The sequence below is a fragment of the Vigna unguiculata genome, chromosome 8, assembly GCF_004118075.2.
Source record: "Vigna unguiculata cultivar IT97K-499-35 chromosome 8, ASM411807v1, whole genome shotgun sequence".
Classification (NCBI taxonomy): domain Eukaryota; kingdom Viridiplantae; phylum Streptophyta; class Magnoliopsida; order Fabales; family Fabaceae; genus Vigna; species Vigna unguiculata.
Genome location: NC_040286.1, coordinates 9951 through 23343, shown reverse-complemented (window position 1 = coordinate 23343; position 13393 = coordinate 9951). Strand labels below are relative to the sequence as shown.

The 13393-nt window shown below is 34.6% G+C and overlaps 1 long non-coding RNA gene across 1 annotated transcript; it reads right to left on the bottom strand.

Annotated features, from left to right (window-relative positions):
• Nucleotides 1-8953: 8953 nt before the first annotated feature.
• On the bottom strand, nt 8954-12747 carry LOC114193928. Its single transcript, XR_003606324.1, has 3 exons — nt 12051-12747; nt 11745-11874; nt 8954-9471 (listed from the first exon to the last, which is right to left on the bottom strand). It is a non-coding gene; the product is annotated as an uncharacterized LOC114193928 (long non-coding RNA).
• Between the last annotated feature and the right edge of the window lie 646 nt (nt 12748-13393).

Here is a 13393-nt window from a genome sequence, read left to right as displayed (position 1 = left end):
GCCCAAGTTGGGTCATAGACTAAAGTTATTATTTTTCATTTTAAGTTTTTTATTTTCTTTTTACAAATTCTATTTCATTTAATCGAAGTGTTGACCGTTATTAATATTGAGTTATTAAGATTAGAGATATAGAGTCAATTACCACATCACATAAATTACAATCGAAACACGTCAAGTTCATTTCTCAAGGTTCAAAAATATTTTAAAAATCATTGTTCTGATATCAAATGAAACATCTCAACCTGATATTATGGAATTAAATAATAAAATAAAATGAGAAAATAAAATCATATTTATTATAAATCCATTTTCCAAAAACGAGAGAAATTTTAAATAATTTATTTCATAGTAAAGATAACACTAAGTTCAAATCTTCTCAAAATTCAATAAAATACCAAAACAGTTTCATAATAGTTTACATCTTTATTCCAAAACCATGAATGATAAAACTCTATAAAACTGTTTCCATGAGTTTTCCCCGCTCCGTTGCTAAGTTTCACCAGATCCACCTGCAACATCATCTGCTCCCGTGTACCGCGTACACGATCATCGCCAAACACAAGCAGATAGGGTGAACTAATAAAATAAAAATGTATATATGGCACAAGTATATATATATATATATATATATATATATATATATATATATATATATATATATATATATATATATATATATATATATATATATATCACACAAACACACCAAAGGAATTCCTTCCTTTGATTCCAAACCACATGGCCACAACCATGTTATTCGTGTTCTATGTCTTTTAGTGAGTACCTCAAGATGTCTTGCTGCCATACCTATCGGCCACAACCGATAGAGCACGTGCGGGAAACCATGCTACGGATCACACGCTGTAACGCTAGGTGGAGTTTCCAAATACGAACATAGTCATAACGTTCCAAGACTACCAAACTCGTCAGCTAATTATTGAGGAGGACAATTCATTTGGACCCATCCGTACTGGCCACAACCAGCACACTCACACCGGCAACACTCGCCAACTTGAGCTCAACTCAAGGGTTCCTCGTGTTCATCCGCCATCCCGAGCTCAACTCAAGGGATGTCATTCTGAGCTCACCTCGAGGAATGTCACGTGCTTAACTCCTATCCCGAGTTCAACTCAAGGGATACGTTCCAAGCTCAACTCAAGGAACACCAGCAAACCGACCTTTAAAGTATCTTAAAAGCCTTGTAGATCACGCACGCAGAAACAACAACCCAAGGTTGCTGCAGTAAAATCGCCTGGCGAGGGACACATACCACCAGGCGGGTGATGCGTACCGCCAAGCGTGTAGCGCCTCTGATTCATCCACGTTGCAGATACCGCCTGGCGGGAAGACCGTCACCGCCAGGAGCACACATTCCAGTAGCTCTTTGTTGGGCAGCTATCGCTTGGCGGCTTCAGCTCTATCGCCAAGCGCGACACCAGTACAACAATTGTACTGTTTTTCTGAACTTTATTTATTTACAATCTTCCAGTCACGCACTTACACACTTCCAGAGTATCTATTACCCCTCTATTCAGTACTTTACTAGTCTATACATTGTATTCCTTGGCATACAATTTCCTTCTTACCTTTATTCACTTATAGTCCTTTGATTTAAGTCGTAGATTCAACATGTCTAAATCAGATTACCACTATTAGCTTCATTCCCTTCCTTCTATTAATTTACCAATTGTTACCAAGCCTTCCCCAAATTCTACGTGACATGGCCCCCATCACCTAGTCATATTTACATCATTCTTCACATTTCTCAATTCCAATTACTCTCACCATCCCCTATTTACCCTAGCAATGTCTTATTATGATTCATATTACAGTAGATTATCCACACTTTATATCTCACTCTAACTGCAATTCCTACTGCATTACCATGACAGTCATCTTCCATTCAAATCCTAGAGATTACACCCCTAACCCAATATATTATCACCTATGCTTCTATTCAATTAATCCTTCCAATTCCCCAATTAGCACGACCTGACTCACCAAAAATCCAGAACCATAAACTAACACTCGCGACCACATCAAATCCCAGTCTCTACGGTGGCGTCTAGAAGCGAGCCCCGTGCCGCCAGGCGGTGCATGCGGTTCTGGTGAAATTCCAGAATTTCTGCACCTGCACTGCCCTACTACCTATTTCTTGAAACTTTCCTCTGCCTAAGCTCACTATTTCTTACATGATCCACTTCATCGTGATACCAAGACTCCAACTAGACTATATCCAACACAATTCTATGACCAAGTTACCATAAACACACATAATCATGAAACCCCCCAATGTGCCAACCTTAAGATTGGTTCATATATCACCACTTTCATTTAATTCTCTCGTGTCGCACTAAAAGTTCACAATTTAATCATCTCTTTTTGATGAATTCGTAATCACAATACCAATTACGCTAACCAACATATCCCAAAACCCCAAAAACAGCAAAATCGAGCCAATATGGCTTGCGTCGCCTGGCAGTTCAATCACCACCGCCAGGCTCCTCATTAGAAAACCCAGAATTGTGTAAATCACCAAGTGTCGCCTGGCGGACCGTCTCGTTCCGCTAGGCGGTTCCATCTCTGGAACCCAAAATTAGCATAACTGGGATGAGTCGCCTAGTGGAAATTCATCACCCGCCAGGTGGTTTCTGGAAAATTTCCAGAAACGTGAATTTGCACAGTTTTATTCCACTACATGCATCCAATTATTCAATTAATCATGCAATATTAACAACACAAGTAAAAAGGACGGAGTCCAGCTCCCCTAACCTGGTTTCCTTTGCTTAAAACTTGAGTAGCCCTTGGTTCTCCCTTGCTTCCAATGGCCTTCCTTAGTTCTCCTCAATTTAGCCTCAATGCCCCACTCAATATACTCACCTTACTCTGACACAAAACCTCTCTCTTTTTCCCTTAATTGGTCAATAATTGGTGTCTTAATGTGGGTTTAATGATGCAAAACGAAAGTACAATTAAACTAAGGTTAATGTCATTCAATTTGTTGTCTTATGATAGTTTTCCAAACCTCCCTTGGCTGCTAGGGTTTCCTTGCCCTTTCACCTTCATGCCAAATAACATTTTGGCAAAAATAAAGTTTAATTTGGGTTCACCAAGGTTTAAACCCCTTACCTTGCCAAGACCAAATCAATGTTCCACCATTCAACCACTTCATGTTTCGTGATGATTAATATAATTTTATGATTATATTATCACTCAACATGCTCTAGCATATTATTAAAAACAATAATAATTAAATGACACACAAATGGTATACATAAGACTTGAACCCAAGTCCTCTCACACAATTAAGTACTCTCAACCACTTGAGCTAGTACTTTTCCACGTCATAGTAATCCGCATTAAATGCCTTAAAGACTCCTACTACCCGCATTTATTAAATAATTATTTAATTAATTATTTAAATTTCTCGAGTCTTACACTTAGCATCACCTTCACATTGAACAACATCTCCTAAAACAGCAACACTCTCACATTGTCCTCCCTCCTCCCTTAACTCAGCATCACCTTCACCTTCACCTTCACACTCAACACCCTCTCCTAAACTAGCTGCAGCCCCCTCCTCTTGTGTGTCAGGTTCATCCATAAAATATTCCAACATTTCAATCACCTGGGGTTCAGACAATGTGAGTTCCACAAATAAATGAACCTGACCCTTTAGCCTCGCGATATTAACCATATGCATCGCACCAGTGTCATCACATAGAAGCTGCAATATGTCATCCAACACTAAAACACTTCCTATAGAGAACCACAATTGATTCTCTCCAACATACCCTAACCCTTTTATCACACTTAAAACAACATAGTAGCTCCAAATGTCTAGGTCGAAGGACAACGTAGTACTTTCCCCTTCGTACCGCAACTTCCCATCACTTAAGAATTTACCTCCATGGTGAAAAACCACCTCAAAATCCCCGTCCATGATGCAAACAAGTATAAAGATAGATACATAAACCTATTTATAACGCTGTCGTTGACGCGATCAAATTAGTACTACTAAATTATAGCAACGTCAGTATTGCTAAGATAGTAGTCAATAAATAGAAAGGGTAAAGTAATCCAAAGTCATCTCCCAACGAACACGAAATTGATTTTTAACAAGTTAGTTCTTATAAAATATATACAAAACGGTTAGTCAAATAAAATAATAAAAATATGGGAGGATTAAGATAAAAAGATAAAATAAGATAGAAACAATAGTAAAGAAAATAGATTGATTCCATTGCTTTTTCAAAATAGATTCATCATCGGTTATCTAAATATTATTGCTCAATTAATTATTTTTGTAGATTTACAAATTAACCAATGTAAAGTCTCAATTAATTTGTTGGCGTTCTCACTTTTAACCAAAGTACAGTCTCAATTAAAAGTGAGAACTTTTAGATTATCCACAGTAAATTCAACCAAAGTACAGTCTCAATCAAATTTTACTATGCCTAATCATGTTTATTCTTTTATCTCCTCACTAAATAAAAAGCTTAATTAATCAAACTAAAGTCTCAATTAATTTTCGTTAAAGTAAATACCTTTAATCAAAGTAAAGTCTCAAATATTGGTAAAAACTCATTCAATCACATGAAAGTTTCTAAATAAAATCAAAGTAAAGTCTAAATTCAATTTAAAAACCCTTGAACTCATATGATCAACATGTATATAGATTTAAAATTATTACTTTTTAAGTGATTCAATGATAAAAGACATAGATGAATTAAAACCTCAACAATAATAAAAAGAACAAATAAATTATTTCATTCTAACTTAGAATCCATAATGAAATTACAATGGAATCAACCCAAGAAGTTTAGCACTTCATGAAACATAAAATAAAATAAAAGAAGAATAGAGAGAGAAAGGAAACGAAATTAGGCCCCCCTTAAGGGTTCCTGAACTCCGAAGTCCCGAGCTTGTTCTTTTTGCTTCCCCCTTGTTCTCTTTATATAGGACTTGGACTGGACTTTTCGGTTGCTAAAATCTCTCAAATATCTTTTAAAATAAAGATAAAGCTAAATATTTAAAAATATTTGGAGAGATATAGACTATTTGACAAATATAGTTGGTTGATAATATCAATATCTAATATAATTAAATTAATTAATTAATCAAAAGTATATGATAAATTATCACCAATTAATATTTGTATTAATTTTCCAAATCAACCCTTTGCAATCTCCTCAAATTATCTTCTAAATAATTCAATATCTTTGAGATATATTTGTTTGTTGTGGATCTAAAAAGATTCAAAAAGATCTTGTCATATTTAAAAAGATTTGGTAGTTATTATCTTTTAATATTTTATGATATAGTTAAATAAGATAATTATTTAAAAATATTAAATAAAATATTTGAAGATATATTTTTCCCAAATTATGTTCTATCATAAAGATAAAGAAAATCGCAAGGTCCAATTTTTTTGTTGCTCTCTTCTTGGTTTAGCCAAACTTCTTCACTTTTTCAAGCTTTTCTTGCCGTCTTCAAAGAATGCCTGACTAGGATTTTTGTGCTTTTGATAATTTCTTATTCTTGGATTTATCTTTAAGGTGTCATGAAACTTTAAGCAATTTATTTCCACACCTCCATGAGCTTAACTTAGCTGCCACTGCACTAACACACTCAAAATATCCAAAGAACATTTATGCAACTAAAAAGCTATTTTTAACATGTTTTTGTATCTCATGCTCAATAAACCCAATTATAGGAAATCTCAATTAAATCAATCTTTAAGCACACAAATTCAATTAAATACCCAGAATTAAACATTAAATGAGGGCAAAAATATGTATTCATCACCTATATATTAATCAAATACCGACAAAAAAATATATTAAATACAAACCACACTGAAAGAGACACTTCAACACGACCTTAAACATAGGGGACCACATTGTAAAAGCATTTCCATATGGTGGGTCAACATAACCATATTTAAACACCTTCACCCCATAATCACACAAGCCCCATGACCAATATTCTGCTTCCCCAAAATACAAACACCACAACACACAACGAACAAAACAAATGAACATATTATAGAGAGAAACTCACCTTTTCCCCCCTTCTATTTAAATGAACGCGCGATTTAGACCAACGACTACCACAATTGTACTTGGATTTGAACACCCTCCTCCCCCTTCTCTTCTCTTCTCTTATCTTCTCAAAGAACCCTAAATCGTTTCGTTTCCCCTAATCAGATTTTCGTCCCCTTCTATTCTGTCCAATCCCTAATTATATTATTCAACTAATATAATTTTTTCCAGCTCATTATTTCAACTAAAGCCACATCACTTAAAAATAACACATCAACATGCCTAGTCACTGTTCATTTAACCGTCACTGACATAGTTAACGATTATAGCTGAATTGTTGCTATTTTTCAAAATTAGGGATCAAATTGAGTCAAATAAAAAGAGGAAGACTTTTGGAATGATTTAACGTAATTGATTTCATGCATCTCTTTCACCGGCAACTATCCAATTACATTTATGTCTCTTCTACTATCAGTTTTGGGTATTCATAATGTGAACTAGATTATGCCAGAGAGAGAATTGATTATTGGTAGCCTAATAATTGATTTCAGATAATGAAAATGATTATGTTTAGATGAAGGGGATAATGGTATGATATATTTGAAAAAAAATTAATTTTAACATTTTACTCTTACTTAAGTAGCTTTATCCATGTTTTTCTTAAAATTTCAGATTGACGGATTTCAAGCTTTCTCTGCATTTTCTCGTTCCCATTTCCATGTACATCACGTGATCCAAACATAAATGTCATCCATAAATTTGTTTTCAGCAGCCAGGCAATGAGATGACAAACAATGAGAACTGTGAGAAGAATTTAAAACTGAAAACTGATTAAAATGACTCAACAGAAACTCCAATACTCAAACATCTTTAAACCCATTAAAAGACTTTAAAAGCAACTTCCTAAGACTTAAAACAACAAAGGAAAGATGTTAAAAGGTTTAAAACAAAAAAGAAAACTGACTCAAAATGAAAGCTGACATAAACCGAGAAAAAGAAGACTAGAAATCTAAACAACAACTCCTAATAGCTAAAAACTGTTAAAACTTTTTAAAAACTCTTAAACCAACTTGCTACAGCTAAAAAAAATTTAAAAGAAAGATGTTAGGAAGTTTGAAAAACAGAGAGAAATTGTGAAGGGGAGCAAAAATAGCTCAAAGCCAGAAAACTAGCTGAAAACAACAACTCTAATAGCTAAAAACTGTTAGAACTACCTAAAGACTTTCAAAAACACTTTTCTACAACTCAAAACAACTTAGGAAAGCTAAGGAAACATGTAAGAAAGCTTAAACAGTAAAAAAAATCAAAACAGATTAAACGGTTAGTGAAACTAAAAAATTCAGCACAAAGGAATAATATAGAGCTAGGAAACCTGATTAGTCCATTCAAAATTCAAAACACGGAATTAAACTACTAATATATACTATTAACATGATCAAAACAGAAAAAAGAGAACTAGTAAACTGATGAAAAAGCAATTCAAACTGAAACAGTAAAACTGGAACAAAATCAGAGAATTTTTTTTGACTCAAATTCCTTAAAAGATCAAACTAATTACTAGCAGCTAGGAATTTCAAAAATTTAAGAGCCTTTCCCCCCACATTTAAATGACACCTTGTCCTCAAGGTGCAAGGGGATCAAAATAGCAAAGAAAAATAGAAAAAGAAAAGAAAATTCACTGTCAGAAAAAATTTCTAAAACAGAATGTAAAAACTCCTCTTTTTGGTGTTTCTTCTAGGCCTCTATCACTGGTTCTGATTTTCCCTAGCGCTAATCACGGGCTGGGTTGTGATGGTTCTAGATTTCTTATGCATCAACTCATTCATGGAGGTAGCCACCTGCCCTATTTGAGTTTTCAAGTCTTGAACACAACTTCAATTGTAGGGTCAGTTCTGTACTACTGCTATGGCACAAAATTTTGTGGCCTCATCTATTGTGATTGCCTTGAATTGGGTGCTATGCTTGGCCTTGCTTGTTGTGGAATCATCCTTTGTTGATTATTTTGGAAAAACTGTTGCCTTTGCTTAGAATAAGAAAGCTCCCTAAGAATTCTTTTACGCCGTTGAACCATACTCACAGTTTCCCCAAACTTGAGTTCAAAGTTAGCAAACAAAATGGACAAACCTGAAGACTTAGTCGTGTTTGATGACCCAGACAGGCCTGACGACCCGAACAGGCTTAACCATCCCGATAAGCTCGACGATCTAGACAGGCTTGACGACACAAACGAGCTTGATGATCCGGACGGGCCAACGACCCAAACAAACATGACGATTTAGATGATCCAGACGACGCCAATGACCCGAATAGTGCCGACAAGCCGGATGGCCCGTTGAGTTGGACATACACAATGAAACAGACACAGAACTGAAAGCCTGGCCAAATTCAAACACAACAGGTATATGGTGGAGAGTGGCCATGGAGGCATGGTAAGTACCATGATTTTGTTTACAACCACACATGAAAACAATTACATTTATCAGTTAAACAACGATATCAATAAAAAAATTTCACCAACAAATAGATAAACTAAACAAATTCAAAATATCAAACAAGCTGAGTCCAGTAAAAACATTGGAGCTTAGGTTATTTATTTAAATGAGGCTCCAATCACCCAACAAAGGTGAAGGCAGATCAGGGTATTTATGGGTATTCACTTCCTTTTACAGCCCCATGGCAGCAAGAATATTCCTTATTTTCTTCTGCATTAATTTATTTCAACTTTATTCTCCCAGAATTTATGTTTCATAGTTGCATGTGTATCTGTGTACTTGGGGAACACACCCTAAAAGTCTAGGCTATTAAGGAGAGAGAACCATTCACTTCAATACATAATCGAACATCCATAGTTCTTTATGACACACCAACAACTGGCTTTGATACCAATTCATAAGTACTAAAACACTTGGAAATTCAACCTCAAAAGTTAGCCATTAAGCGGGCAAGAACAAAGCACTTAAATACTCCACCAAAGATTCCATGTTACTCAATGTGTGACTTAAGCACACCACAATAACCAAGTTCCTATCGCTGCGTAACCTCCAAAAATTGTATATATATTTTTAAATCTCTAAATAATATACCTACCTAAAAACTATAGAAATGAACTCCCTACTTTTTAATATTGTTATTCCTAAATTGCTTTACAAGATTCTTATGTAATTTATCATCCTTCAGATAGTCTGACAGATGAATCTTCTTAAAGAAACCTGATATAATCCAAAAGGTTGAAAGACAGATTGTACATGAATGTAAACAAGGTGGAAATAAATTCTTTGACAAGACTTCTTTTCAGCTTACATGACAGGCTTTCAGCATCATCATCAATCTCTGCGCTAGCAGGCTTTTTGTCTTTTCTACTAAATACCACTTTTCCATAATTATTAATTAAATCTTCATACATGTCATCTGTGTCTTCATTTACATCCTGCAAAGTACACAAGTTTTGTTACTTACGTCCCCTTAATGATGATCATCAACTGCAATTAACATGACAAAGTTTACAAAAGTATCTAAATTTCCTTAGAAAGGGTGTCAGTTGAAATTTGATGTTATAAATCCATGCAGCATACAAACAAATAAAATGTGAAAGAGTCCTATAAAAGACAATTGACCTATATTCTCAATATTAGCAGTTAACATCCAAGTGAGTTCATAAGGTACACTGTTTTCAAGACTAGAATATATAGCGATGAATAACAAGGGGATTGGAAAAAGAAATGTGGCGAAGATGACAAGGTTCACTTGTTGTCATGATGATAAAGGACATGAAAACTAATACTCTTTTTTTTTTTCACCAAAATCAGGGTGAAATAGGTGAATTAAATTTGTATAATTGAAAACTTCAAAGCAAGCAATTGCATGATGTACCGTCCAGGGAATGGCCGACCTCAACATGCTCATTTGGATTCTGACTCGATCAATATTTATCATAAAACAACGAATTTCAGTCACAGGCCGAGGTGACGAGCATTTGGGCCGAGGTGGTCGAGGTGACGAGCATTTGGGCCGAGGTGGCAGAGGTGACGAACATTTGAACTGAGGTCACCGAGTTGACTAGCATTTGGGCCGAGGTAGCCGAGGTGACAAACAAATATCCCTGGATTTTAGGAATAACCACCCCCATGCGAGATTTCAGGAGAGAATAGTGGAGAAGTGGGTAGGTTGGTTAGCTAAAGATCTGGCAGTAAGATAGCCGTTTGAAGACTGAAAGACCCTATATATATATGTGAGGGACGGGTGAAAGAGGGGGGGTCTTTGATGGCAGAGTTGATTCCCAGTTCTGGTTCGGTCCCTAATTCCAGACCGGAACACATGCCTAAGTCAACATTTTATAAAAGTAAGCTTTCAAATTTTCAATTCGTCACCTTCTAGAAGACAAAACTTTGTTGTTCCTTAGGTAGTTATAATGTTTTCCAACCAGAATTGGAGTTTCAAATCAATAATTGTCATAATAAAGGTTGGTAATCAATATATGTTAATAAGGTAAAACTCCAAATATAAACAAAAGGATACTTGTATTGTATCTAAGTCTTTTCTCCCTTGGAACCCAAAATTCAAACTCAACCCAGAAGATTTATGAAGTGCTAAATGTTATCCAAACTGTAACTGGACTTTAAAATGATATTATGCAGCTATATTAAATTAACCAACAATTTAAAAAAAAAAACCGAAAATTGCAAGGAACAAGATTATATTTTACCGAGAAAAAGCTGTCTTCGGCTTTTTTACCGAATGCGAAGCTTGAAAGTGAGTTTTGCTTCTTGGACTTGAAACCATTGATGGAGTGTTGCTGTAAATAAAGCTCCTTTATGCACCAACGGCTGAAAACCTTTCTGGGTCTGGGAGAACACTTGGTTTGAGATGACCCAATTCGCCGGAAAAAATCACCGTCAGTACGGTGCCAGCACCGGCGAGAGACAGAACAGTGGATGATGGTAGCATCTATGAATAAGCCAATAGTCACAGTTCAACATGTGTCTACCATGAAACTACATATACAATTACCTTAATTCTTTTTTAATTACAAAGATGTCCAAAACATGATTAATCACTCAGAATCAATTAACAATCAGTCAAACTGATTAAGACAAACTTCATATCATAAACTTAACCAAGTGACCCTAGCTATAGTATATTATTAAAATCCAGATACTATCTAATGTATCAAGTATGAACAAAAGGTCAAAACAGAAGTTTTTAACAACTAAGTGATTTCTCTCAATTTCAATTATAAAATAAAAAACCTAATGACACAAAATGTTAAAAGTAAAAGTTGGTACATATTCATATTATGAAAAGTGAAAAATATCATATATTCAATTACATTAATGTTACGGGTGACTTCCTTTCCTATTTCTTTACGAATAATATACCTTTCTATGGTTCTAAATTTAACTTCATTAGGTTTTCAATTCCTTTAAAGAATTGTTAATTTTAACCCTCATAAATTTTAAATAAGATGTCCCATTTAATGCTAATATTTCCACGTAACCAAAACTATCTCTTAAAAAATATGAATAACAAACAAAAAATATAAAATTAGAACTACATTAAATAATATCTATTGTAGTAAAAACAAATTTTAATCTTTAAATCAATAATAAATGCAATAAACATGTGTAATCTAAGTGTATAATCTAAGTGTTCTTTGATATTTGCTTAGAACCATAAGTTTAAGAAAGACTAAGGATGAATTACCTCCAGTTTTGGCTGAGAAGACCCAAAACAATCAATTTAAGCCGCAATCCTTAATTGAAGTAAGAACCACTTGCAGAATAATCCCCGGATTGAAACTTGGGGTTAGGCCTAGACACAAGGTAAGATGGGGCTATTGTTTGACATAAAGGTAAACAAAGGGAGGAGAAACATTTCATTCCAAATTTTATTTCCACAAAACAGAGTATGTTGACATAAAGGCTAGCAACATACCATTCAAGCATTATCAGAGAGAAATAACAAAGAATACAATAACTTTAAAGCTAAAAGACATATAAGCATGGATACTTAAAGCTGCATACAAGACAAACCACGTGATTCTCTTTTAGTAAATCATAAATCTGCACACAGAAATTAGAGTTTCATAATATGGCTCACATCGTATTGTGCTAAAAAATTTCTCAATAATTAAAATGCTTACACCATAGCTCTTTCACAAAGTAGGCAACTAAGACAGATCATGTTATCATGTTATCAAAAGACTGTTCTTTTCATTTCACTCAAAAGTAAAGTACATTCTTTTCTCTTGGCAACATTTATATGCAAATTACTGATGCTTGGCTCCAAGACTTTCAAATTGATTAGGCATGAGCAACTCTAGCATATTACAACTTCAATCATTTAAAAACTCAATAAACATAAAAAAGAAATAATATTAAAAGGTAACAAAGCTCTCGTTGAAGTTATTTTAGTGTAATGTTGTCTTCATTTTTTACTAGTAATGTCTGCAATACTACAATTACTCATTACACAAATCACAGAATAACCACCAAACAAATCACTTATACAAACAATGGACCCCATTTCACTCCCTATCTCTAGATCTCTTTCACTCTTTATCTTCACCCAAAACCCTTCTCCAAAATTTTTCAATGTACTCTATAATTCTTGACTGTTTTATTTGTAAACAAATCCATCACATCAGTATCCATAACCCTCTTTCTATAGCCTAAATACTCACATAATCACATATATATATATATATATATATATAGGAAAGACCTAAACCAATAAACACACAATAAAGGTGCAATTACAACTTCACTGCAAAGGGGCATGCAGCACACACTGTCCAACAACAGGCACAGGTTGAAGAACCTGTCTGGCTTTCGACTTTTGGCCATGCTTCACAAATTGCAGACATAAAGATGCAAGACTTCCATGTTTCCTTCACATATAACAACTGTTTTTCCTAAATGCAAGGACCTATTGTGTCACCCAAGCTCAGATTTTGAAAAAGTGTGCCCCCCATTCATTGTGATAGTTACATTATTGACTTCATAGCATACTAAGTTTAGAGCACTGAAAGAAAACTCCAAACTTTTCAAGTTATTTTTATCCCAAAGGTTGATAGACACGAAAAGAAAAAGAGCATAGGAGTAAAAGAATGGTTGACCCCTTTTTAAGAGATACATACAAAGATGCGGCAAGCTGAGGATACTTACTTTGGTTTATTTCTTTTTTTGGAATCCAATATTATTAATGAGAAAGAAGAAAGATTTCAGAATAGTGGAGAATAAGCCCTACTCCTAAACAGAAGTGCAAGGAAAAAATAAGAAGAATCAGGCATTACAAAATCTGCATGTATCTATTAAAGAAGGCTCCTTTATGGAGACCATAGGCCAATCAAT